Source organism: Protopterus annectens, chromosome 9.part0 (genome assembly GCF_019279795.1).
Source record: "Protopterus annectens isolate FY-2018-M chromosome 9.part0, PAN1.0, whole genome shotgun sequence".
Classification (NCBI taxonomy): Eukaryota; Metazoa; Chordata; order Ceratodontiformes; family Protopteridae; genus Protopterus; species Protopterus annectens.
Window position 1 is genome coordinate 309,613,124 of NC_056743.1, and position 26,117 is coordinate 309,639,240.

At 36.1% G+C, this 26,117-nt stretch overlaps 1 protein-coding gene across 1 annotated transcript in view; it reads right to left on the reverse strand.

Annotated features, from left to right (window-relative positions):
* PGGHG (protein-glucosylgalactosylhydroxylysine glucosidase) overlaps positions 1-26,117 on the reverse strand; it is a 471,557-nt gene that overhangs the window by 216,819 nt on the left and 228,621 nt on the right. The window lies entirely within an intron of this gene.

Sequence of the window (26,117 nt, forward strand, 5' to 3'; positions counted from 1 at the left end):
TGACGTTCTTGATTAAACTATAAGCTTTGTTCAATTCTGAAGTGGAACTTGTGGCATAAGAAGGAGAATTTAACAAATTAGACATCCTAGCAGAATAGTCTACATTGTCAAAAATGACTACACCACCACCTTTGTCGGGTTTGCAAATTCTGATGTCGTTCATTTTTATGAAATCAAGGCAGTCCCTTTCAACGTGAAAATCCTTATTTGTATTATAATACCCAGCTTGTTTATTAGATGCTAAATTACGAATGTCTAATTCACAAAACTGTTCAAAGGGTTTGATAATGGGATTCAAAGATGGGTTAAACGTACTAGGAATTCTGAATTCACTAGGAATACTAATAAGGGATTCACCAAGCAACATATTCAAGTTGAGTTTCCTAGTATACAATTTTAAATCTATAATGGTTTTAACTAAACTCAACCTGCGAGGTGGTACATAGGTTTGCCCTTTAGACAGCAAAGTAATTAAATCAGTTGATACCTCCACTTCTGAAAAATTGTAAACCGTGAAGTCCCCACTAGTATTGTGCAAGACTAAAGGTTTACTATGACTAGGAAGCGTTACATGTTCAGCAAGAACAGTATCATCAGGTACATCTATACAAACCACAGAACTACTGTTACAATCATAGCTTCTTAACGTGTTACACGGATCAACAAAGTCAGAACTTGGACCATCAATTATAACATTGTCCAAATAAGCAGGTGAACTGGCCACATAGCCAACTAATTGTTCCTCTGTTTTTTCTTCTGGTTCACAAACCCCGATTGTTGTTTCTGTCTTGCCCCTAAAAAATTGGGGTTATTAGATCTTAGATTGTAGTGACCAAAATGTTGGTCTTGTTGCACTGGTTCATTATTATTAGATGGAAGTTGAGATGTAGCCTCATGTGATAGCCTGTTGGAAGAGGAATACTCCGCTTCCTGTTGAGGTATATCAGAACCAGGATTTTTACCTTTGTTGAACCTAGTGGAAACTGGGCGTTTCCCATTGCTCCAAGGTTGGGACGTAGGGGGTTGAGGGTATGCTGACCCTTCATTATAGGCCTTCATATCCCTGTCGAGTTTCTTGACTTTGTTAGCCTTCAGTTTGTCAAGATAGGCATCAATGCTAGAAAAGGTACGATTGTACTCGTATCTATACCTTGAAAATTCACTGTCCAACTGAATAACAGAGATCTAGTACTAGATAATAGTGATAGTACTGACAACTTCTGAAAAGAAAATATAAAACAAAGTAACAACAGAGAAAAATGATACGTTAGACAAATCCATTGCTATTAGAGACCTGAAATAAAAAGTCTAAAATATAATAACACTCCTGGCATAGATGGCTTAAGCTCAGAATTATATAAAATAATTCCAGATAATGTGCTAAAAACACTAATAAATGTATTTGATGAAGTTAGAAGTTCATTAAATATTCCTCCTTCATGGAAATACGTCTTGATTTCCCCTATTTTAAAACAAGATAAAGACCCTAAGATATGTACTTTGTATCGACCAATTTCCTTATTAAATATTTATTACATAATTTTAATGGCCATTTTGACTAAAAGACTAAACAATATAATCTTCTTCATAGAATAGCAGTAAGGTCAAAAATATTAAGTAATATAGATAATATTAAAGAAATCACATATTAAGTAAAAATTGACTTAAAAGAGCAACTAATTTAAAAGATATTATGGAAGATTTTAAAAGGCATTATGAAGAAATGAATAACAGAGATCTAGTACTAGATAATAGTGATAGTACTGACAACTTCTTAAAAGAAAATATAAAACAAAGTAACAACAGAGCAAAATGATATGTTAGACAAATCCATTACTATTAGAGACCTGAAATAAAAAGTCTAAAATATAATAACACTCCTGGCATAGATGGCTTAAGCTCAGAATTATATAAAATAATTCCAGATAATGTGCTCAATACACTAATAAATGTATTTGATGAAGTTAGAAGTTCATTAAATATTCCTCCTTCATGGAAATATGCTTTCATTTCCCCTATTTTAAAACAAGATAAAGACCCTAAGATATGTACTTTGTATCGACCAATTTCCTTATTAAATATTTATTATATAATTTTAATGGCCATTATGACTAAAAGACTAAACAATATAATACCGAATTTGATTAATGAAAATCAAACTGGATTCATTTTGGGAAGAAACGTGCAAGATAACATTATTAGACTTGTATCTTACTTTAATAGATTTAGCTAAGAATAATAAAAAAGAATTATTGATATCATCTCTGGACACTGATAAGGCCTTTGATTCAATTAATTAGCTATATTTACAAAAAGTTCTTAATGTATTTAATTTTTCTTCAAACTTTATAGAAATAATGAAATTATATAATAACACCTTTTATTTTGTTAAAATTGATTCTATCCTTTCCTGTTCCTTTAAAATATCAAGGGGAACAAAACAAAGATGTCCACTATCTCCATTACTCTTTGCCTTATCTATAGACCACTTTGCCACATATATTAGAAACAATAACAAAATAAAAGATTTTTTGATTAATGATACTTATAACTCCAAAGTCCAATTATTTGTGGATATGTTATTAACTACTAGTAATATTGAATCTTCATTAGGGAATATTATTAAATCAATAAAATACTTTGAGAAAATCTCTGGATTAAAATGTAATCATAATAAAACAGAAATAATGTTAATAAATAAAAAAAAGTTACATACAATTTAAAAAAGTACAAAGTGTTTAATTAGGAAAATGAGCAACTTAAGTATTTGGGAGTTAATATAAAAACTAAATGGAGAGAAACAGTGGCATTAAATTATAAAAATGTAATTAACAGTATTTCAAAACAGAACAGAAGTTGCCATTAAAAAAAAGAAATAATTACTAGACCATATAAAATATTGCATGATAACTATAAGAACCAATCAGAGGAGATTAGAAAGGATTGGCAAGAGAGACTGGATAAGCAATTCACAAAGAAACAATGGGAGGATATATGTATGTTTCTCAAATATGCAACAAAATCTAGAAGATTTAGGATTTTTGCCTGGAAATGTTTACATCAATATTTTATACCCCAAGTAGACTCCAGATAATTTTTCCTCAGAAAGACAGCAAATGTTGGAGGTGTGAGGGGAAAGAAAGTGGCAATTGGGAATATATTTTCTGGGAGTGAGGTGAGTTGGTGGACTTTAAGGATTGCCTGTGGGATGCACTGTCAAAGATGCTGGATGAGCAGATTGGTCAGACAAGGGGGATAACTTTTCTGAGCTATGATACAGAATCAGAATTGCTTATACATGTTAAGCAGTGGTAGCTGGTGACTTCAAATCAAAGGGGGCTGCAGAAGACAGCTGAATGGGTGCAGCCAATGGGAATGGGTGTGGCCAACCAGAAAGGGGTGGAGCTAAGCTCAAAACCACAAAAACTGGAACGTTAATTAAATACGCTGCCCTGTGTGCCAAACCATCATTATGAGAGTCCAATCAAGTCAAAATTAAGTGTAGCAGAAAAAGAAAATTTCAATGCATTGGCTACATGACAGCTTACTTAATATCTAGATGGAAACAAAAAGGTTGGGAGGCATGAAAAAATAAGTTACTTTTTAAATACATTAATTGAATGCCAGTCAAAATCAAGTATAAAAAAACAAGCATCACTCAGCTCAAACCACTTCTCCTTGCACTGCTGTTCTAATTATAATTTATATTCAGCTTTATAAAAGTACCAAATGACATGTTGAAAGTAGCAATCTCTGATACCCCCACTTGTAAAAATTTTCTTATCCAAAAAAGACCTGGTGCCTGACAACAACTATCTACTTTTGTATGGGGAAAACATGATCAAAGTAAAAAATGAACAGCAAACAAGGAACAAGCTCAAGATAAATTGCTTAAAGGATTACTGCACAGGTTATGGACCACACATGATAGATTGGCATTCTGTTTACTGGTAAAGCCTGCAAAGATGACTACAAGTCTCCAACAAATGTAGTGAGCTTCTGAAAATACTGTAACCCTGTCCTTTATTACAAATATTGTCATATGCATTTCAATACCTAAGGCTTATATGTTATCTAGTTATGCAACTATTCTCTGCATAGCAACAACAAAAAGGCTTTCAATGTTGGTAATTCTTTAACAGTATGCTTATTAATACTTACTTGCATCTTACAGTCTCAGACAAGCTTACCTGATAGTCATTAAAGCACTGCTACTTAAACACAGAGCAACAGGCACTGCAACAGCATGCATTTTCTGAATAAGAAGCATAAATAAACAGTATAAAAATATGATAGAAAACCAGAACATTCTGCAAAATCAAGGACAGATGAAAAGCCACTGTAGTACTTGTGTCTACCTTGGACAGGGGAATGCTTTACACACTTACACTGCATAACTGCTCCTTGCCTAGCCTGCACACATCTAGAGTCACTACATGGGGAAGTGGGGTGCAACAAGTATGTCACAATATGAAATGTCTCTGGCTGACAGTGATGGCCCTGACACATTTGTCATACCTCTCAACCTCAGAGAAAGAAATATGGACAAAGCCATAAATAGAAGTGAGACAAGTTTTGTATTTACAGAGAGTATGTATGTTCATACGAGGTAAAGGAGTTTATGCAGGTGACTGTATGGAGGAATTTTTCATGGTTTCTAGAATTATGTGGTTGATGATGAATGCATCAAAGTCTTTACTATGCCAGTGAAGAAGCAATGCTTGAAGTTGGTACTGCCCACTGACGCAGTACAATGGGGACATAGGATGAGGACAGTTTAAGACAAACCAATGGATGTTTTAGGGGATGGGGAGGCAGCAAGTAAACAAGCTCCCATCATGAAATATGCCAAGGCTAGTCAAGGAGGAGACGGTAAGAATGGAGATATATTCAAGCTAGACTGAAATGAAACCACATCCCTTACAACTGGAAACCTGATGGAATTCTATATTTGTCAGAAATAGAACTGCAACTCATACTTGGTTTTCTCTCTCTCTCTCTCTAAAATATCAATGAAATGCTGTTTTACAATAAAAAGGTATACTCTGGAATGAGTGAAACATTCTGAACATTTAATCCCAAGTTTCAATAATGGTACAGACATCAACATTGTCTTACAAGAATGAAAAGGCCTAACATGCCCATTTTAATTTTGACACTTCTAGAATAACCTTTTTGTTGTTTTTTTTTAACTGAAGAGAGAGATCTAAGGTGATATTATGGTGGTGATGGTAAACGTCCCGATTGATACTTGCACTCCGTGTGCAGAAAGGTACTGAAGCCATTTGGTGTAAAAGCACTGAGGCTGGTAATGAACCTTACTCCAAGCAGACAGGCACTAAATTCTGCACTCTAGGGCACTGCATTCATTAAAAACATACACAAGAACCAGACAATATGAAGTCTTAGTTTAACATCATCATCCTTGGCATAAGATTAGCTCTACCCATCTATTCTAACAGTGGGCAAAATTAAAAAGCTTTCCTAGTAAGAGAATTCTAGTAAACATTTGCTTGTCGGAGTTCCAACAGTAATTGAAACATACTAAATAACTATACCATGCAACCTCATCAATGCCATATGAACAGCATTCAAAATCCATTTCATAAAGCTAACTGATCAACTAAGTAGCCCACACCGCTGACCAAATTCTCCAAATCCTTTACTAGACAACTGTGCTCCACTAAACATTTTCCAGTTAATCACTTAACACCCACAAGCCCCATTATGAACCAGAAGCAGACTCACGTTTAACACACAAAGTAACCTCTCATCCACTGTTATGTGCGTCTTCGCCCTATACAACGACGCCTATAATTAACCTCTGACTGCATAATTTCTACAATAAAATAAAGTACAACTGCATCAAGTCTTTTTACCACAAAAAATGCTCATTAATAATGCATCTTAACTCGACACACTCTTGTTAACCGATATACAAGACAAACTGTTACAGTTCTACTTGAAAGTTCTCTCTACCAACCTAATTGTAAATACATTACAAATTAAATTTCACAACAACAAACAAAACAAAGCTTTAATCAGCATCTGTACAAAACACACTTAAAACAATACAAGAGTTCTAACATGCAGCTCACCCTTCTACAAACACAACCCATTAAACTAACTCTGGATACCCAGTAAAAGCCAGAATATTCTTTGGGTGGTGCTTGCTACTACGCATCTGGTGAGCCAGTGAAGTAAAATATCGCCGCCTTAACTACAAACTAAACTTTGTGAAACTTTCAACCACAGTGCAAATACAATTTTCTTTACTAAATTAGTCTCCACAGTTTCCACAGGTGTGTTCCATCAATTACAAACTATTCAAAAAAGCGTAAAGTATCTGTTAACAAACAAGATGTTCCTCAGAGCATATATACTGTGCCACTTGCTTACCTCTTTTTAACTTGTTTACTAAGACCCACTAGGTACAAGCATCCTCTCCCTTTAAAAGGTGATCTATGAGCTGGTTAATAAGTAACAGGCTCTGTCACAAGCTACTCAAGTGAGGACCACTGGGATAAATCCCAATCCTAGAAAAGTACACATATGTGCAATAAACTCGTCAGCTTCTTAAACCATGCATGCTATTTTAAAGAACCAAACTCAATATGGCATTGTTTTACAAATGACTTGTCGATTTTCCTGACCTCATTACAACAAAGCTCCAAGGACCAACATAATTACTCATTTCATTAAGACAAAGACAGATGGACACTTTGAATACAAGAATACAGAAATATTAAACAATGTTTCATTTCAGTTATGTGCAACTTGGTATGAAGAATTTACTTGCCTTCCTGTGGTATTTTTAAAGGTTTGAACCACAACTGAAGACCCTACCCAGCTGTTTACTGTTTCTGTACTAGTAGTGCTACTGATTGTTTCTCACTCTCTTTTTTGAGAAGACAGCGAGAACCAATCAGTAGCAATCCAGCCGTCTATGTCACGTACGTGCCTGCGGATGTGGCAGTCTGAACCCCTTCTAATTTACTGTGGGGTTAAACTGCATAGACTTCTGGGCATCACACTAATGCCTTCTATTTAATCTGGACTGCTTTTACAGCAGTCTAGATTTCCAGACATTGCTAAAAAAAAAAAAAAAAAGGAACTTGATGAGCATGCCCAGTTCGAGTTCCGGGACTTTGTGGACTCGCTTAGGATTAGGAGCACATGATGATTCAAATGAAACAAAATGTATTTAAATACATTTTTTTTATTTTTTTATAATGTAAAATGTCTATTTTTGCTGGGAAGGCTACAGTCCTGCAGTCTCATGGCCCCTGATGTTAAGGCCTTGCTATGTTTAATAATGGTGGCTGCCAAAAAAAGCAATTACTAGAAAAAGGAAATCAAAATTTAAGCTAATTATACTGGAAGTAGTGAATATAGTAACAGAGGTAAAACAACTGGAATTGAGATCTTTAGAAAAGGGTAGGAACAATCTACACAGGAAAAAATGTGAATTGTGGGAACAATACATACAAGGGAGGAATGAAGTTTAAAAGATGGCAGAACTTAAATGAGCTATGTAATGTCTGAGTGGGAAAGATTGGGTAGATTATAAGTGATGTATAATGTTTACAACTGGGAGTGTGTCAGTATGGTTTGTGATGTAAAATGCTTCCAACTAGGATTGTGTCAGTGTTGTTTGCTTTCATTTATATAAATGTATGATTGCATATGTAGCAAGTTATGGTTTACTAAAGATGTTTCCCGTTTAAAAAAGTCAGGAAATTAATAATTTATGTAGGTTGCTTAGGTTATATGATATATAGCAATACATGTGAAGTATAATGTTTATATTAATATAGTTTGATTACATTTATATGAATGTAAATTTGCCTATGTCACAAGTGAAAATTCAATAAAGGGATTTGATAAAAAATAGTATTTCAAAACTAACTGAAAGCTGGAATACAACTTTTGTCTCAATGGAAAACAGACTTGTACTAATAAAAACGATAATATTACCAAAGATATTGTACCTTGCTCAATCATTACTATTATTTCCCCCAAAAAAGACTATTATGAGGTTAAATACAATATTATTAAAAATTTTGTGGCATCCTCAAAAGCCAATAATATCTTATGACTGGCATACCTAACGTTGGGAAGAAAATGGTATTGGATTCCCTAATATTGAACTTTATATCAAATCCCCATCTTAAACACTATATCTCTTTGGCTAAATTCAACATACAGCTCAAATTGGAAATGACTGCATGAAATAATTCTAGCTTCAAATACAGTATTTGAAACAAAATTTAATGTTTCATCAAATATCAGTATAATATATTGGATGCTAAAAGACTACTGCTTAAATAATGGAAGCATTGCTGAGTATACATTTGGAATTAAACATAGTTTATATAATTTTAACATGGTAATGGAAAATGATTATTTAGTTAAACATTTATTGTTCCTGATTTTTCCTATAGCTTGTTCCATTGGTTGTTTAGAATCTTTTAATATAAGTATAATATCTAATCTTGAAAAGAAAAATTTAAAATTTTGGTACCGATTCTTAGATGGAAATAAAATAGGTTTTGCAGGAAACATTTGCTAGATATAATATAAATAATATAAATTAGTTAGATATACAGATTCTAAGAGAATTCATAAATAGTACTTCTCAGATACCACTAACCATGAACACTAAACTCATTCCAAACATTTTAGAATTCTTTTTTCAGACTAATGCTGTCAAATATAAGAATAAGTCATGCTTATTGATAATTTACAAAATTGTAAGAACTGAACTTATGTGTTTTGATGTGCATCATTGGGAATATTCTACAAAAATAAACAAAGAATAATTTTTAGAGGTAAAAAGCTTTATTTAAAGTCTGTAAGCAACTCTACATCATCAATTTATTGGAACATTTTTACTTGGAAGTTTTTACATAGAAGCTTTCTAACATTATATAAAATAGCACTTTTTTATAAAAAAGAAAACCTAATATGTTGGAAATGCAATGATAATTTAGAAGCAGAATGGGAGCATATGATCCTAAAATGTCAAAAGGTTATTTCATTTTAGGAAGAATTTAAAAATTTTGCTAAAGCCTTGTGGTCAGACAAATGTGATGTAACAAATTCTTTAATTCTATTTAATGTTCCAATTCCAGGTTCTATTCCTAAAACTCAAGTGCCTTTCCTATTGTCTATCCTGGCTATTGCCAGAAAGTCATTACACTAAATTGGAAAAGTAAAAGTTACCTCTCTTTTTTAGAATTTGTCTAGCAATTAATGTATGTAATGAAGAGTTGCAAACCTTGTGTAACAGAACTATGAATATTCCACATTAAATGTCTTGGCATAAAGTTAAGGATTTATTAAAGAAATATTAATGTTGTTATTCAAAATCAGCTTTGCTATGGACACTGTATATATTTTTTGTATTGGTTTTCTTTTTTATGTGATTATTGATTTATGTATTTGAATTCATATTATTTTAAAATGAAATAAAAATATTAAAAAAATCACTTCTTAACACATTTTGTTTATTAATGTCAACATCTGCAAGCTCCATGAGATGATGTACACTGAGTGAAATTAAAATACAAATGGTTTTCAGCTGCAACAACTTTTGTTTGCATCAATGAATTTAAAATTAACTGTAGTTTCAGTCTAAATGTAACTATACATTTTTGTTGAGTATGGTTGTTTTTACTCTGTTATCCACTCAGTCCTGCCAAGTCTGCTTTAGTACAGTTAACAATTTGTCTTCATAACACTTAACTAGATGTTTGTATTCTTTGTGAATTTTATGTTATCTGACATACTATACAACATTGATGTATAGATTGTTTAGTCATATGTTTTTATATGTTACCTGTGATCCTATGTTTCTCTCCAATTTGACTGAGTTACTGCTGAAAAGGACCAATTGACCAGCCACTGTAACAACAAACACACACACACACACACACACACACACACACACATTATATATATATATATGTATATAAACACACACAAATGTATGTATAACATTTAAATATATATATATATATATATATATATATATATATATATATATATATATATATATATATATATTTTATATGTAATACATAAATGCACACACACACACACACACACACACACACACACACACACACACACACATACACAAAACAGAAACACCACACACAAAAAAAGTAACTAAAGAACTATTACAAACAAACTTCATAACAAATTAGAAAGGTAAAAAATGCATAAAAGGTGTATTTGAGTGCTTTCATTCTTTAATTGTAAGAACTTCCTCAGAAATAAGAAAACTGAAAAGTACACTACAATAAATACAGTAAAAACTGCCAATCACACTTAAAACATGAAATCAAATGTCCAACAAGGAATGCAACCCAATAAGAAAACCTTAATAGCCTTGTGGAGGGGGGAGGGACTGGTTCACCTACACCACCTCAAGGATCAGATAATGTTAAGGCTGTCATTAAAGCCAAGTGAAAACTCTACATCTGAAATAAGTACAATCCAGTAAATACAGTATAAAAATAAAACACACTTTACAAAAAGAAAAGTTAACTTTAAAAATTTTCACTTTAAGAAATAAAATCAAATATCTGGCAAGGAATACAGCCCAGTATAAAGACTATAATTGGATTACAACCTGCTAGGAAAAGGTAAACTGTCTGGTCAAAGGGAAATGAAGCATGGTGGAGAGAAACAGTTAGTTATGTGCTAGAGAAGGGAATAGTTTACCTACACCACCTCAAGGCAGATTTAATATTAAGGCTTTCATTCAAGCCAGGTGGAAAGTCCCCATCTAATAGCAACTGCCACTTAAGTTCAATTACCACAAGAAGAGTATTATAATCACTAAAAAATGGTGGTACTTCATCCAAAACAAAAAAATGAAATGCTACAAAACTGTCGCAACACACACTATGTTTTCCCAATGCATTGTACAAATCATGGTGCCTAATAGCTGTATTATGTTCTTTAATCTGATCCACCAATCTCCTTATAGTTTTGCCAACATAAAAAGACAAACAAGTGTCACAAATGGCGACATAAACCAGTGAAGTACTGTTACAATTAAACGTGTTTTTACATGTCAGAGAAAAATTGTTATGCTTGAATATGTATTGATCATCTTGGAGAATCTAGGGCAAGCCACACACTCATGACAGGGAATGCAACCTGCCAGTCGGGAAAATTGTAAAGAGTTGGATATTGCAAAAAATGGAGGGCCCCTCCCTTCAAAAGTGATGCAGAGAGTTCCTTTTTTTTAATAACAAAAAGTGGGCTGGGAACCCAAAATATTATTGACCTCCTTATTACTGGTGATAATGTTCCATTTGCTGTGCAGTATCTGTTTAATACCATGCATGGGTCTACTTCTAATAAAAGAAAACCCACTTATCAGACTTTCTTAAGACTGAGATGTGAACTCTCTGATCACGGATAAGGAAGTCTAGATAAGTAACCACTTGGCCACCATGGTCAACTTTGTCCCATTCCCCACTGTAGTGCAATCTCAAAGTTGGTATACTTAGTTACTGGGTTGTGGGGGGTGCAGGCCCCGCCCACAGGTTGATTTAGGGTTTTTTATTGATGATCAACTTAAGTTTGACCTACACATTCATAACTATATCAAAAAGATTCACCAAAACTAGGTCTACTCTACAGAAATAGAAATTTTCTGACACATGAATCTAAACTCTCTCTAGCAAATGCCTATTTACTGCCCACTCTACTATTTGCTGCCTCTATCCTCACGAACCTTCAAGTTAATCTCTTCTCTAAAGTTGAACTTGCATACAATAAAATTGCTCGATTTGCTGCTAATCTACCATATCGTTCTCATCACTGCCTTTCCCTAAAAAATTAAAGTGGCTTGAATTTCACCATCAACTTCTCCTGCCTCAATTACACCTGACTCACTACATCTTAAACCAACCTGATTCTTGTCCGATTCTCTCTGCTCTCATCACTTCCTATGTACAAATCATACTCTGCGCAGTTCTGATCAACACCTCCTACATATCTACTAACCCAATAAATCCACTGGTAAACTTCTCTACAATCACACAGTCATCTATGCTTGGAATAAACTGCCCTTACATATAAGATCTATCTCTAATATTAAATGTTTTAAAAAAGCATTAAAAGAAAATTTGCTTAACTCTTGGACTTGCTCTTGCACTGACCTAACTTAATCTGACTATATCCTTCCCTCCCCTTTTATAATCAACCTTTCTCTGTCTTGAAGTTTTTTAACATCTGTAATGAAACTGCTTGATGACTCAGTATAGGGTGTAACCATATGAGCTTATTGTTAAATTCTATCTCACTGCTGTCTCTGTGAATATGTATATTACAATACTTTGCATCAGTACAATGTCTTATCTGTAAGATATTGCTTCTGACTATGTATTTGAATAAAACTACATTCTGTCTACTGATATACCATATGTTACTATTGTCACTGATATACTGTATTTTACTTATGTCTCTCTGACTATGTTCTTGATGACATTGTATGCTTTCTGTATACTGTATTTGATGATTTGTTATACTTATATTGTTCATTAACTACAACTGGAGCTTTTCTTCTCGGGTCTCTGCTGAAAAAGGGCATTTTGTCCAGTCAGACTAACCCGGTTACCAAATGTCAAATAAATAAATGTTTTATTTTGTGGTGTGGACAAGTGGTTACTTACCTGGAGTTTTCAATCAGTGATCCGAGTGTTCACTGAAATGTGGTTTCAGCAAAGTCATCTCAGTCTTAAGAAAGTAATATCAGCAGGTTTTCATTCTTTAGAAGCAGACACACACACACACATATATATATATATATATATATATATATATATATATATATATATATATATCTATATCTATCTATATATATATATATATATATATATATATATATATATATATATAGTTCCCCTTTATAATCTCAAAATACTGAAATCTCGAATTTCAGCATCCCGAGACCGTAAATGCAAATTTTTAAAATGTCGAAAGTGCATAATCACAAATTTGAATATTTCATATTCGCGGTTATGGCTTTAAGTTACGTGACGTGGTTGGTTTGGATGGTGTCCAGTGTAGTGTGTGAATTTATGTGGAATTTAAGGTAAGTGAGTGTTTTGTAAGGGTTTTGGGTGGGAGTTTGAGTGTATGTGAGATTGTTTGTAAGTTGTATGTGTGGGTTAGGGTAGGAAAGTGAAAATATGAGTGTGTTAAGTATTGGATGTGTTGGTGTTTGTCTATGTGTGATATGTGTCTGTGTGTGTACGTGTGTGTGTGTGTGTGTGTGCGCGCATGCGCGAGGGACTGAGGAATGTCTGGGTGCAAGTGTGCTGTCTTTTTCTGTTTGTGTGATCTCAAAGTTAGTATATATAATTGGGGTGGGGGGTGGGGGGTGCAGGAGGGCTTGCCTCCCTGCTTATGTGTAGTGTAGGTATGTGGATATGTGGTGTTTTGTTTTGTAGTGTGGGTGTTGTGGTTTATGTGTGGTGTGGTGTATGCTGTGTGTTCGGGATTTGTAGTTTCGGTATTGTGAAGGTTCGATATTTGAAGTTTTCGACTTTATGGTTTTGATACTGAAATTTGAGATTTCAGTATTTCGAGATTATAAAGGGGAACTATAGATTTTATATATATATATATATATATATATATATATATATATAGACATCCATCTGCAATCCCTTTTTCCCCATAGGCAAAAATGGAGAAAAGGGATTGTGGAAGGATGTGTATATGTATATATATATATATATATATATATATATATATATATATATATATATACATACACCAAAAAACTCTATTTGTTTGTAAAAAAACTGCAGTAATAAAACTGGATCACCAACCTTAGCAAAGTGTCGTTAGAAAGTATAACTTTTATTATACTAAGAGACAGAGATCTTGTGGATTGTACTGCAGATGTCCATATCTATAAACAAAGTAAATTAAATGAAAAAAAGTTTATATCTGAGTGTGTGTTTGTGTGTGTACATGTGTGTGCATATCTCTATCTATAATATATATATATATATATATATATATATATATATAGATAGATATATGGGTCCACTTGACATGACTGAAAGCTCAAAATAGTGAAATTCACTTGAATGAATTTCAGAATAGTGAAAGCTGACAATCCTGAACTACAAAATATAAAATGGCAGTGTACAGTGCTATAAGGAAAGTAAAGGGTATATGTCATTTTCCCTACTGTAGTGCAATCCCAGAGTTATTATATATAGTTTGGGGGTGTGGGGGGCATACCCCCCCCCCACCTAGTTTGGTTTTATATCATCCAGACATTAGGATTTTTTGCTAAAGGCACTTAAAAAAAATCTAATAAAGAGACAAACATGATTGTGCACTTATTCAGCAGTATGTACCTTCGCATACTTCTTGCATCTTGCCTTTTCTCCTTCCAAGGGAATAATTTACAGTAAATAACTAGCTTGAATATGACTACTATTAGTAATGCACCAATCAAATTATAAAATCAAGCCAAAAAGGACATTCATTTAATCCTTTCAGCATTAAAGTGTTACATGCTAAAACATTCATTCATTAGAAATACTGAATCTTCATATTTTTACTAAACAAATCACATTATAACTGATTTAAGCCCACATTTAACCCAAACTATATAGGATATGAAATTCTAAAATCATTCTTATTTCTAATAACAATAAAGCAGTCAACTCCTTGCCTTAGTTCACCTAGTTTTGAACTGTTTTATTCCATCTACTGCCTCTGGCTGTCAGCAGTCAGTTACCTTGCAAATGATCAGCCCATTCATTGCCTTTGGGTGAGCGCTGATGCAGAAGGTCATCATCCAGGCAGCCATCAGTGTTTTTATTTGAGGGTCTAAGTCTCTCAACTGGCAATTGATGTGTACACCTCCAATGGCAGGGGACAATGTTATGCCTTCTCCTTCACTGCATGTGTGCAATCTTCTAATGTTCCCCTTGAAAGATACAGCAACACCATAGCTTGGCACAGCTACGTGCAGATCCCTGGTCTATATCTATAAGCTGTGTTCTTGCTTCATTGATATAGTCAGTCTTGTAGTACATATGACCAACTTTTTCCTCCAGGGAGGGTATGCCAGCATCAGCAACTCCTTCCCACATCTCTTGTTGGCTACTGCAGCACCTGAATCACTAACTAAAACCAGATCATCTGGTTCATAATCAAAGCTTTATTTCTCTAGCCCATGGAGTCAACTAACCAGCATACTCACGATTTTTTTGACACTTGTATATTGTCTATATTTCCTTTTCGGTCTGTCAGTATCTCAAATGAACATCTGTCAAATCCCTGGAATCACAAGTCTGCCTTCTTGAAGCAGTAATGGATCAAGATCTAATTGACTAGAATCAACCTATAATGAGTTGGGTTGTGTAACATTACAGAATTCTAAGCCTGGAATTTATACGACAAGCTTTTTCAGAGGACCAATTTTTGTCCTTCTCTTATGACCATAACCATGAGACATCATACTCAAGAAGTATCAGTCAGGTTAGTCAACAATAAACTTTGAAAGACACGGGACCATTCCAATAAATCACATTAAACCAGATCTGTTCTCCGGTTTCTACACAGTAACAATTGCATTCACCTTCTTATAGTCATGCTTGAGACTTTCAGCAGTCAAAACGTTTTCTTATATTTAAATTAAGGTACACAGATTTGACAGATAATTTTATTCATTCCTTTATGTCTTACTCTTTTAATCAGTTTAATCGGTCCATAATCATGTTCCTTCTTGACAGAATCCAATATATGTAAGTCATCAATAACATTTATAGCACCTTGTAAACTGTCAATAGTCTCAGAAACTGCCATTTAATAATTCACATGCACATGACATACTAAATGGTAGTCACAAATAAATCTGTATTTACCAAAAGGAATATTGAAAGTATTCATCTTCAAGTTATTACACAACTTTGCTTGACAAAATCCTTGATTTGCAACTAATATTGAAAACCATATTTAACATTAGATAACAAGAAGTGTTCTCTTTTAATCTACTCATATCTACTCATTTAGCGCTTATTTATCCATCCAAATTCTTATTTTGCCTGACTATGCAGAAGTAACCATGCTACTGACCTACTCTATGTTCAGTTAGCTTAATAATACCACCTAGAGATTGCATGCTCTTCAACCGATGACTATTCTAGCTCTCTGAACCATAAGAATTCATCTCAAAGTTGTGTTTTACAGGACTTCTAGAGAAATGTTAATACTATGTTCTCCAAGAAGACAACCTATGCTGTCAAACAAACCAGCACAGGGTCTGAAAATAAGTACGTTTGTTATGTCAGTATAGTTTGAGTACTTTTATATGAATGTGAATTTGCCTATGTCATGTGATAATTCAACAAAGGTGTTTGGGGAAAAAAAAAACATTTATTTCAGACATCTCAGGATTCAAACCTGAGCTCAGTCTCCACATACCAGTTTGTTTCACACAGTCAAACTAAATCTGTACTTTACCAGACAATTTATGAACTTAATGACAGCAAGTATCTCTGCTTTGACATTGCAGTTCAAGTTTAAAATTACTCTTAATGCATGCTTTGTATTTTGTGCTCCTATTTTTCTTGTATTTCAATGACACCTGTACATTTCAAACGACTTATTTGCTTCATTTCCTGCCACTTTTTTTTCTACATGTTTATTATGTTAACTTTAGAAGCATTTAAATTATACATCTGATAACATGTTGACACACTGCTAGAAACTTTAGTTGGCATTTGAAACAAGTTAACATTCTCATCTTTGCTTGTATGGCAATCAGGTATACTACATGTCAATGAATTTAGTGAATCTTTATCATCATCCAAGCCAGTTACAGATCCCCCTCCATGGGTCACTACACCCACAAAGCCTACTTAACCAAACTGATGACAATCCAAATTTTACCAAACACACTGGTTATGGGGGATTTCAATTATCTCATCAGCAACTGGAAAACCTACTCTAGCCCAAACTGGCTAGCACAAAAGTTCCTTGACTTTGTGAATTCAAATGCCCTAGAGCAAACTGCCCATATCCTGACAAGAGGAACAAACATTCTAGATATGGTCCTCACCAATATATCAAACAGGTGCACTGCTGCAATGGTTAGACCTTCATTAGTTAAAACTGACCACAAATCAGACAACTTCAACTGACACTAACATCAGAACTCACAGAGTGAAATTAAACTAAAAAATTTCACCAAGGCAAACTATACCCTCCTAGGTGAAGGTATACATTCATTCCAAGCCCCACCCCAAGCTGAAAGTGGTAACAATGTCAAAGCTTACATTAAAGCCCTTTACAAATCACTTGCTTAAGTGTATAAACTCGGCAGTACCAGATAGAATTAAAGACAGACTCCAAGGAAAATCAAGCTGCCATGGTGGACTTCCAGCATCAACAAACTCTACAATGAATGCAAAAATGTTGTCTAAGAAAGACAAGGACCCAACAATGGAAAAGCACCCTCCTCAGCCTTAACAGGCAAATAAGACAACTTGTCAAATTGTCCAAGAGCTCCTTTGAGAGAAACCTAGCAAGTACTGCCAGGATTAACCGATAAGGCCTTTTACAGCTATGTGCATGAACTAAAGGGTAGGACGCAAGTATGTGCAGAACTGGTGGCCAATGATATCACCACACTCACCCCCCATAGATAGCAAACTTGCTTGTGGATAAGTTTGGCAAAAATTTCACTTCCTTATCCCCTCCTAACTTACAACAAACCCTCCCCCAAACTTCCCCCCATCTTATATATCTGCAGAGCAGGTCTTCAAAGCCCTGTCTAAGGCAAAGAACACAGCCTCTATGGGACTAGATGACACCCCAGGCTGTCTTCTAAACAGGCTAAAACATGAACTAGCATTGCCAGTAACTACCCTTTTCAATTAGAGCCTAACCACAGGGTTTGTTCCTGCAGAATGGAGAACTGCTACAGTTACTCCCCTCCACAAAGATGGCCTAGCAACAGACCCATAGAATTACAGACCCATAAGCCTGACAAGCCTCATCTATAAGGCCATGGAACATATCATTATGGACCTCATAAATAAAGACATAGGTGACTTCCAAACCCTGAAACCTACCCAATTTGTTTTTGTGAAGGGCAGATCCTGCCTGTTAAATTTGGTGGATTTCTTTGAAAGGGTGACCAATGCCATTGATGAGGGCAAAACTGTGCACACAGCATACCTCAACTTGGCAAAGGATTTTGACACAATCCCACACTCAGGCATTACCGATAAACTTATCAAACTGAATGTAAACCCCTTTGTTGTAAGATGGGTTGCCAACTAGCTCACAAACCAGACACACACTGTAACTGTATTTTAGGGTTATAGACTGCCTTCTACTGATGGCTATCACTCCAATGCAATGTTTGTAGCTGTGTTTTAAGATTATTGTTGGTCTTGTGCTGACAGCTTCATTTATCTGTGACCTACATGTGTTATTGACCTCTGCAAGTTGCTTTTGGGATGAGTGGGGCTCTTTTCTACACTGACTAATGCTGCATTCATTTAGTATGGGTACAAGGGGCTTGACTGAATACTGCTGGCTTGTCACGACCAGAAACCTGGTGTAATGATGTCCTGTTAAAAGGACGCCAACCAAAGTGCATCGCTGAATGCCGCATAGCCTCTTAAGGTGGAATAACAATTCCCCTTCAAGCCTTCTGCTTAAAATCAGGTTTAGCAGCCATTTTTCTTTCCATTTGTAACTATAAGGGCTCCGCACAGCTTCTACATGGTTTTGGGGACCGTTTTGCCCTATATACTGTACTGTTTGACTGCTTGCCTTGTACTGTGTCATTTGCCCTTTGCTTAGGTTAATTACCTGCTTAGCAGCTGTAAGCTGCTTTTTGGGATGAGTGGGTCTCTTATGTTGTCGCCAGCTGCATTACTTTAGTCTGAGTATACAGGGCTCGACTGTTGCACTTTGCTGGCCTAGTCTGCTCTTCAGATGTCCTGTTAAAAGGACACCAATGAACGTACATCATTGAAGGCCTTTATTTCTCTTTTAAGGTGGATCAATGGTCCTACTAGAGCCTTTAGCTTAATTACTGGCTTAGCAGCTATTTTTATTTTCTGTTTGTCTCTATAAGGGCACCACACAGCTATTATATTGTTCTGAAAACTGTTTTGAAAACTGTTCAACACAAGTTATTGCACAGCATGAACATAATGTAGTTTACTGTGTTAGTCTGTTGAACACTATATATTGCACTGTTTAGACATATTATAGTATTACTTTATCATTTACCCCTTGCTTTCTGCTGCTTATATTTGGCTCTACTGCTGTATAACCCTGTCCCCTCAAATGGACTAGGGTCACTGATAGCATGCTGAACTGCTGAATGAATGTTTTGTTCTATTTAATGGAGCCTATATTGCCTAACTTGTATTGTTCATAGCATAATATCTGCTGCTTTTCATTGTTAATCCCCTAAACCTAATTTTCCTCTACATACTTGCTCCAACCTCATCTAACCATAGCCTATCTCTACTAATGTGCTTTGTTACACCCTCCCTTCTTCTCTAAACATCCCTTACCTGCTACCTTTCCCCTCTACATCTGCAGTATTAACTATCTCAGTGTTGTCTCCCTCTCCTCTACAGTAATCCATACCAGGTGCTCCCTCCCTGCTTTAAACGCAAAAGGAATACCTCCGGCCATCACCTGAAGACACCCTGAATTGGTCAGTTTGCCTGGTACTTAGAAAAATACTACTGAGAAGACCCCCTCCCCAACAAGATTGTGTAAATGTATGTTACTTAACACTAATTAAATGTAGACTCGATGTACTATCTATAGGGTTAGTCTGCCCTACCATGTGCTCATTCTAGCAGCCTACCGCAGACCGTTTGCCCTCTCCCCTTCCTGTTATCACTACCCTAGAATATATTTAAACCTAAGACTGGTCCAACTATCCCTGCTGTTTGCTATCTCCTTCTACCATTAGGTGGCAGCATCTACCAATAAAAATCCTAGATATTCTTTATAATCCCATCAAGTTTTATTTTTTCACAAATGGTTGTGAGTTAATATCCTTAGACTGTAAATATCTTCTCCCCCCTGCTAAACCACCATCTGTAAAGGCAGCCTTCATTTCCTGGCTGGAAATATTTAGCTCATACCTTCCAATTACAGCCTTTAAACTGCTCTTTGCTGATACTTTTTCTGCCATACTCACCTCTAGTGTTCTTACCCACTCCATTCGCCCTATGGGCTCATTCCGCTCCCCTACCCTGCCCCCAATACTCCTAGCTTTATTCCTATCTTACCCCACCCTCTCAGCCTAATTACCCAATACCAGCTCCCCCCTCATTACTCCTCCCACCTATAGCCATCCTTCTTAAACTCTGTAATCTGTACTCCACCCAATAATTATAGTCCCCTCCTCTTTCCTTAAATCTCTAGAATACCTCCATCACTTTTTAAACCCTTTCTTCTTCATAGCCTTCTCTATTTTCCTAACCACTCATACCACTCTCTCTTTGCTCCAACATGCTCTCCTCAAGTTATCACACCCTCCAGTTCCCCAGCCTCCTCTTTATGTTCCTACTTCCCTTATACTATGCTACTTCATATTCCACCTATGCTTGTCCAATACCACCTACAAAGACAACTACCATACAAACCCACCTTCTCCCTCACTCTTACTCCCATTTACACTCTATCTCCTCTTCTCTCATTCAGCCCAACCCTCTGCACCTATTTTACCCTAAACTCTTCTCCTCTAAAGTCAAGACATGGTCACCTGCTCCAGTCTACAATCTACCAAAATTCATGCCTGACAGACCAATATGGCTAAAGGATATCTCCTTCAACAACCTAGTCCAAGCTGATGATATCCATCCTAACCCTGGTCCTACATCCTTTATTAACAACACTCATCCCTTACCCTCTTCCTCTTATCTCAACACCTTAAAGATTTTTACAATTAATGCACAAAGTCTAAATAACAAAGTACACCAATTTCAAACTTGGTTAAGCCATAACCAACCAGGTATCTTAGCCATCTCCAAAACCTGGCTCAAGCCGTTTATCTCCAACTCTGAGATTCTGCCCCCAGGATTTCATTGTCTCAGAAATGACTGACTAAATGAAAAAGGTGGAGGCACTGCCCTAGTCTACTCCAACCTTCTTATATTAATTCCCCGCCAAATTCCAATTCCTCAATTCCAGAACACTGAACTAACTGCTGGAATTCTAAAACTAAATAAACATAAAAATATATGTATCATTGCCCTATATATCTCACCTGGTAATATCTCTACACTCGAAAATATTCTCCTATGGGTCTCTACTGAAATTAACTATGAAACTTATATCCTTGGTGATGTGAATATTGACTGGAATAAAATCAATTGCCCCTCTCCCTTCCTATCCATTAACCTCTATAACTTCACTCAAATAATCCTCTCCATCACTCGACCTAACAATCCTGGATCCACTATATATTGGATCCTAGTCTCAGATCCAAATAAAATAACCAGTTCTAGCACAATTCCTGATACCTTTAGTGACCACCTCCCAGCCTTTATGCATTGCTCAACTAGTTCCTCCCCACACCAGCATCAATACATTCAAACTCGTAACCTCAGTAGCTTCAACCCAACTACTTTCTCAAATACTTTTAAACAAATGAAATGGCAAATTCTAAACATCCTTCCTCTTGACAAAGCTATAGAATACTTCAACTCTGTCTTCCTTGATACTTTAAAACCACTAGCCCCACTAAGAAACAAAAGGATAAAAACTAAAACTGCTCCTTGGCTATCCAAAAAGACAAAACAGATTATGCACCACAGAGACAAACTATGGAAGCTTTACCAAAACAATAAACTGACCAATACCTTACTCCAATATAAACAGCTCCACAACCGTGCAAAATGACTAATCACCAAAGACAAAAAATCCTACTATATCAAACTTCAGTCCAATAACAATAAAAACCTCCAAAAATTCTGGAACTCAATAAACTCACTCCTCAATCCAGGCTCCAAGAATAATCCCTGTCCTGACCCAAGTAAATCTGACCTCGAACTAGGCTCTGAATTTAACTCATTTTTCTTAGAAACTATTACTACTCTCACCAAGATATTTCCCAATAATAACCCAACTGCTCTACACTCTCCCCCTTCTAACTCACGTCATCTGTTTGTACTCAATCTCATCTCCACTAACTTTATAAAAAACTTTTGTCCAAACTTAAACCTTGCTCTAACTTCCCGACAATATTCCCTCTTCCTTCCTAAAATGTGCTGCTGATGGCGTTGCTCTCCCAATCAGCATCATTATTAACTGATCCATAAAAGAAGCATGCATCCTCAAACTCTGGCGCTCAGCTTATATTCTTCCTCTTCGTAAAGGAGGCAAAAATACCAGCATCTCAAACTTTTGCCCCATTGCTTTGCTCTCACCAATCTCCAAAATCCTAGAAAAATGCATCCACCTCCAACTTATGCCTCTCCTGACCCAAAACACTCTTCTCACTCCTACCCAGCATGGCTTCCATACAGGCCATAGCCCAATAACCCCTCTACTCTCTTTCTTAGAAACTGTCAATCAAGCCCGAGATTCAGGACACTTAGTTTCTACTGTTTTACTCAATCTTTCTAAAGCCTTTGATACTGTTTCCCACAAGCATCTTCTCTGTCATCTCTCAAACCTTAATCTCTCACATAATGCTTTATCCTGGTTCTCCAGCTATCTATCAGACAGATTACAGGCAGTCAAATAGAAGAACTCCATCTCTTCCTTCCTGCCTACCCCAACTGGCATACCACAGAGATCCATCCTTCGGCCAATGTTTTTTAACATCTTCATCAATAACTTTCACACTGCTATTCCTGATGCTAAAATCATTCAATGTGCACACAATTCAATCTTAGTCAGCTGACTAAAACCCAAATTGCCTTCTCAACAACTGAAAACTGGATGTGCAAAACCACCTCTCTCTCAATGCAAATAAATCAAAGATTCTACTATTCCCTCCCACAAAGACACTCTCCTTTGATAAAAACAACTTCAAAGTCTATAGTCAGACCAACTCACCTATAGAAGTGGTCCCCTCTGCCAAACTACTTGGCATTACTGTAGATGAACACCTCAAGTTTGATATCCATATTCAACAAAATATTAAGAAAACCCACCAAAAGCTAGGTATGCTGTATAGGAATAATCGCTTTCTCTCCAACTCTACCAGGCAAACTCTGGCCTCGACTTATCTTCTTCCTTCCTTATTATACGGACCCCTCTCCTACCCAATCTGTCCTCCTCTATCACCTCTAAACTCTCTAAACTAGAAAACTGCTACAACAAAATCTCTAAATTTGCCTCTAAATCTAAAAATACTACCCATCACTGCCTAACCCTACAATCCCTGAATTGGCTTGAACTCCCAAACTATCTAGACTATCTCCAACTCACTACTGCATAAAGACTCATATTTTACTCAACAAAATGTCCCGCTCTAACATCCTTCCCCCTTACACACCTAACAGAGCTCTCAGATCTGAAAATCAGAACTTAATTACTATCCAAAAACATAAACGTCCTGCTGGCCAACTTCTATAATCTTTCTCACTAGGCAAAAAATGGAATTCCCTTCCCTCCACACTAAGAACCATACCAAACTCAGAAAACTTCAAAACCCAACTATTCAAACACCTGTTCACTAAATGGAAATGTACCTGCCTTCACCCAACCTAATCCAAGGGGGTTCTTTCTCTGGTTCCCAAGCTGTACAACTCTCATAGTTATCTTCCTATGAGCCTATCTAAGTTCTCAACAAATTCTATAGCTTCTCTCTAAGCTCTCAACAACTCATACAGCTACCCTCACACAGCCCAACCTTGTAAATATTGTAAATAGCATTCTACTGTTGATGTGTGTATGTAAAGCATATTTACATTTTCTTAAAAGGTTTGTATGCAAACTGTTTCCTCACCTAAACACATATCTGTTTTCCTCAAATGAAACTGTATGATCCCTACCTTCACGCTTAATGAATTTTTTAACTATGCATGATATTGAATGCATTTATGAGTAACTATTCTACAAAATATTATCTTTAATATTAACTATCAGTTGTATCTAAATTGTAAATGCATCTTGGAGCTTTTCTCCCCGGGCCTCCACTGAAAATGGGTCAGTTCAGCCCAGTGGACTTCCCTGGTAATCAAACTGTAAATAAATAAATAATTAAAGTGGGTGACTCTACATCAACCAGCAGTCCTGTTACCAATGATGTGCCACAGAAGTCTTTGTTTGGTATATACTTCTCAGAAGTTCGGGTCGAAACTAAAGGGTTGTGGCTGACCAAGTTTGCAGATGACTGCAAACTAGGTGCAACCATTGAATCCCCAAATGATGCCAGTATACTCAAGGATGGTCTCACACAGACTAACGACTGGTGTATTAGTCATGGTCTCAAACTGAATGCAAAGAAATGCATCATTATTCCCTTTTGCACAATGTCCCTTCACACTATCAGATCAATGGCAATCCCCTAATTACCCATGAAATAGTAAGGGACCTGGGATCACAGGTTGACTGCAACCTTAACTTTGACCACCATGTGTCTACTGTTGCAAGGAAAGCTTTCCACGTAGCTCACTTGATTAGTAAAGGCATCACCTCGAGAGCAAAAAATGTTATAACCGCCTATACTCAGCACTTATCCTGCCCATAACTGAGTATAATGCCCCATTTGGTATGTATCATACTAAGCAACTACAGAAATTAGAGAGACATCACAGGTTTCTAACACAGAAGATCAAGGGCCTCCAGCATGTGCCTTATACAGACTGACTAAAATCCCTGCCACTGTACTCCATATTGTATAGACTTCTTAGTGAAGATTTATGCCTGGCCTACAGAGCAACCCAAGACCCAAACCTAATGAACTTACTGCATATCTGTAAATCAAATGGGTCTAGGGCTTCCCGTTCCAGGGACTTAAATATGGCCTGCAACTTAAATAGGACATGCTGGAGGGACAGATTTATCTCCCAGCGACTGCCACATCTTTGGAACAGGCTACCAATTCATGTGAAACAGAGCATCTCTATGACACTATTCAAGAGGAAACTGGATGAGTGGATGAGGCACTGTAAAGTCTTGCCAGGGACAGCAACCACAACCCTTCTGGACATGGCAGTCATCACTAAATGCAATACTGGGTATTGACTAGTATCTCTATGTTAATACATTGGGTTGAAACAGCTAGGCTTAAAATGATCTCCAAGTCAATAGCCTAGTAATCTTCTATGATCATGCTCTACTTTTCACAAGGAATATTTAAAAATGGGATCCTGACTAATAGTACTTAGAATAAGAACAATTTCAAACAAGACTCTGTACTTTCTCTCCTTGTATTCATACAGACGTGTAATCTTCCCTTATGGCTTCAGTTCATGATCTAAATAAGTGAGCATAGTGTATGTGGAATCACAATAGAACCAAAACATTTCAGCACTTTGGAAACAGCTTTTGCAATAGTGTTACATTCAGCTCCTGTATCCTGCTTAAAATAGTACCTCAGTCATGCATTATGTTTGGGACTATCAGGTTTATTATGTATTATTAACAGCACTCACACTGTAGTATTTCTTAGATTAATGTAATGTAATGTGGCATTACAAGTCTGGCAGTTGGCACTGTGGGTTAAGGCCTTGTGCTGTAGTTCCTATGGTACAGGGTTTGATACCCCCAATTCTCACTCATTTGCTGTGTGCTCTGGAGCAAGTTACTTAACCATGCAGTGCTTGGGGGCAATTGGAAATTTAGGTCAGGCTCCTCAGTGGTCCTCTGGACCGCAAGCCTAGTAACCATCTATGAAACATGGAAAAAGCACACTTTGAACAAGATCTTCAGTAAATGACAGGGGGAATGGAATGTAAAACCGAAAGCACGTGGGATGAAATAGAGTACAAGCAAGAAAGTAGTCTGTTCTAATGCATTAGAACTTCCATCTACTTCATTTGATTAGCTTCAGTACAATATCCCCACTCAACAACTAAACTTAACAAGAATACTAGATTTTGTAAGAAACCAAAGTTTAGTATGTG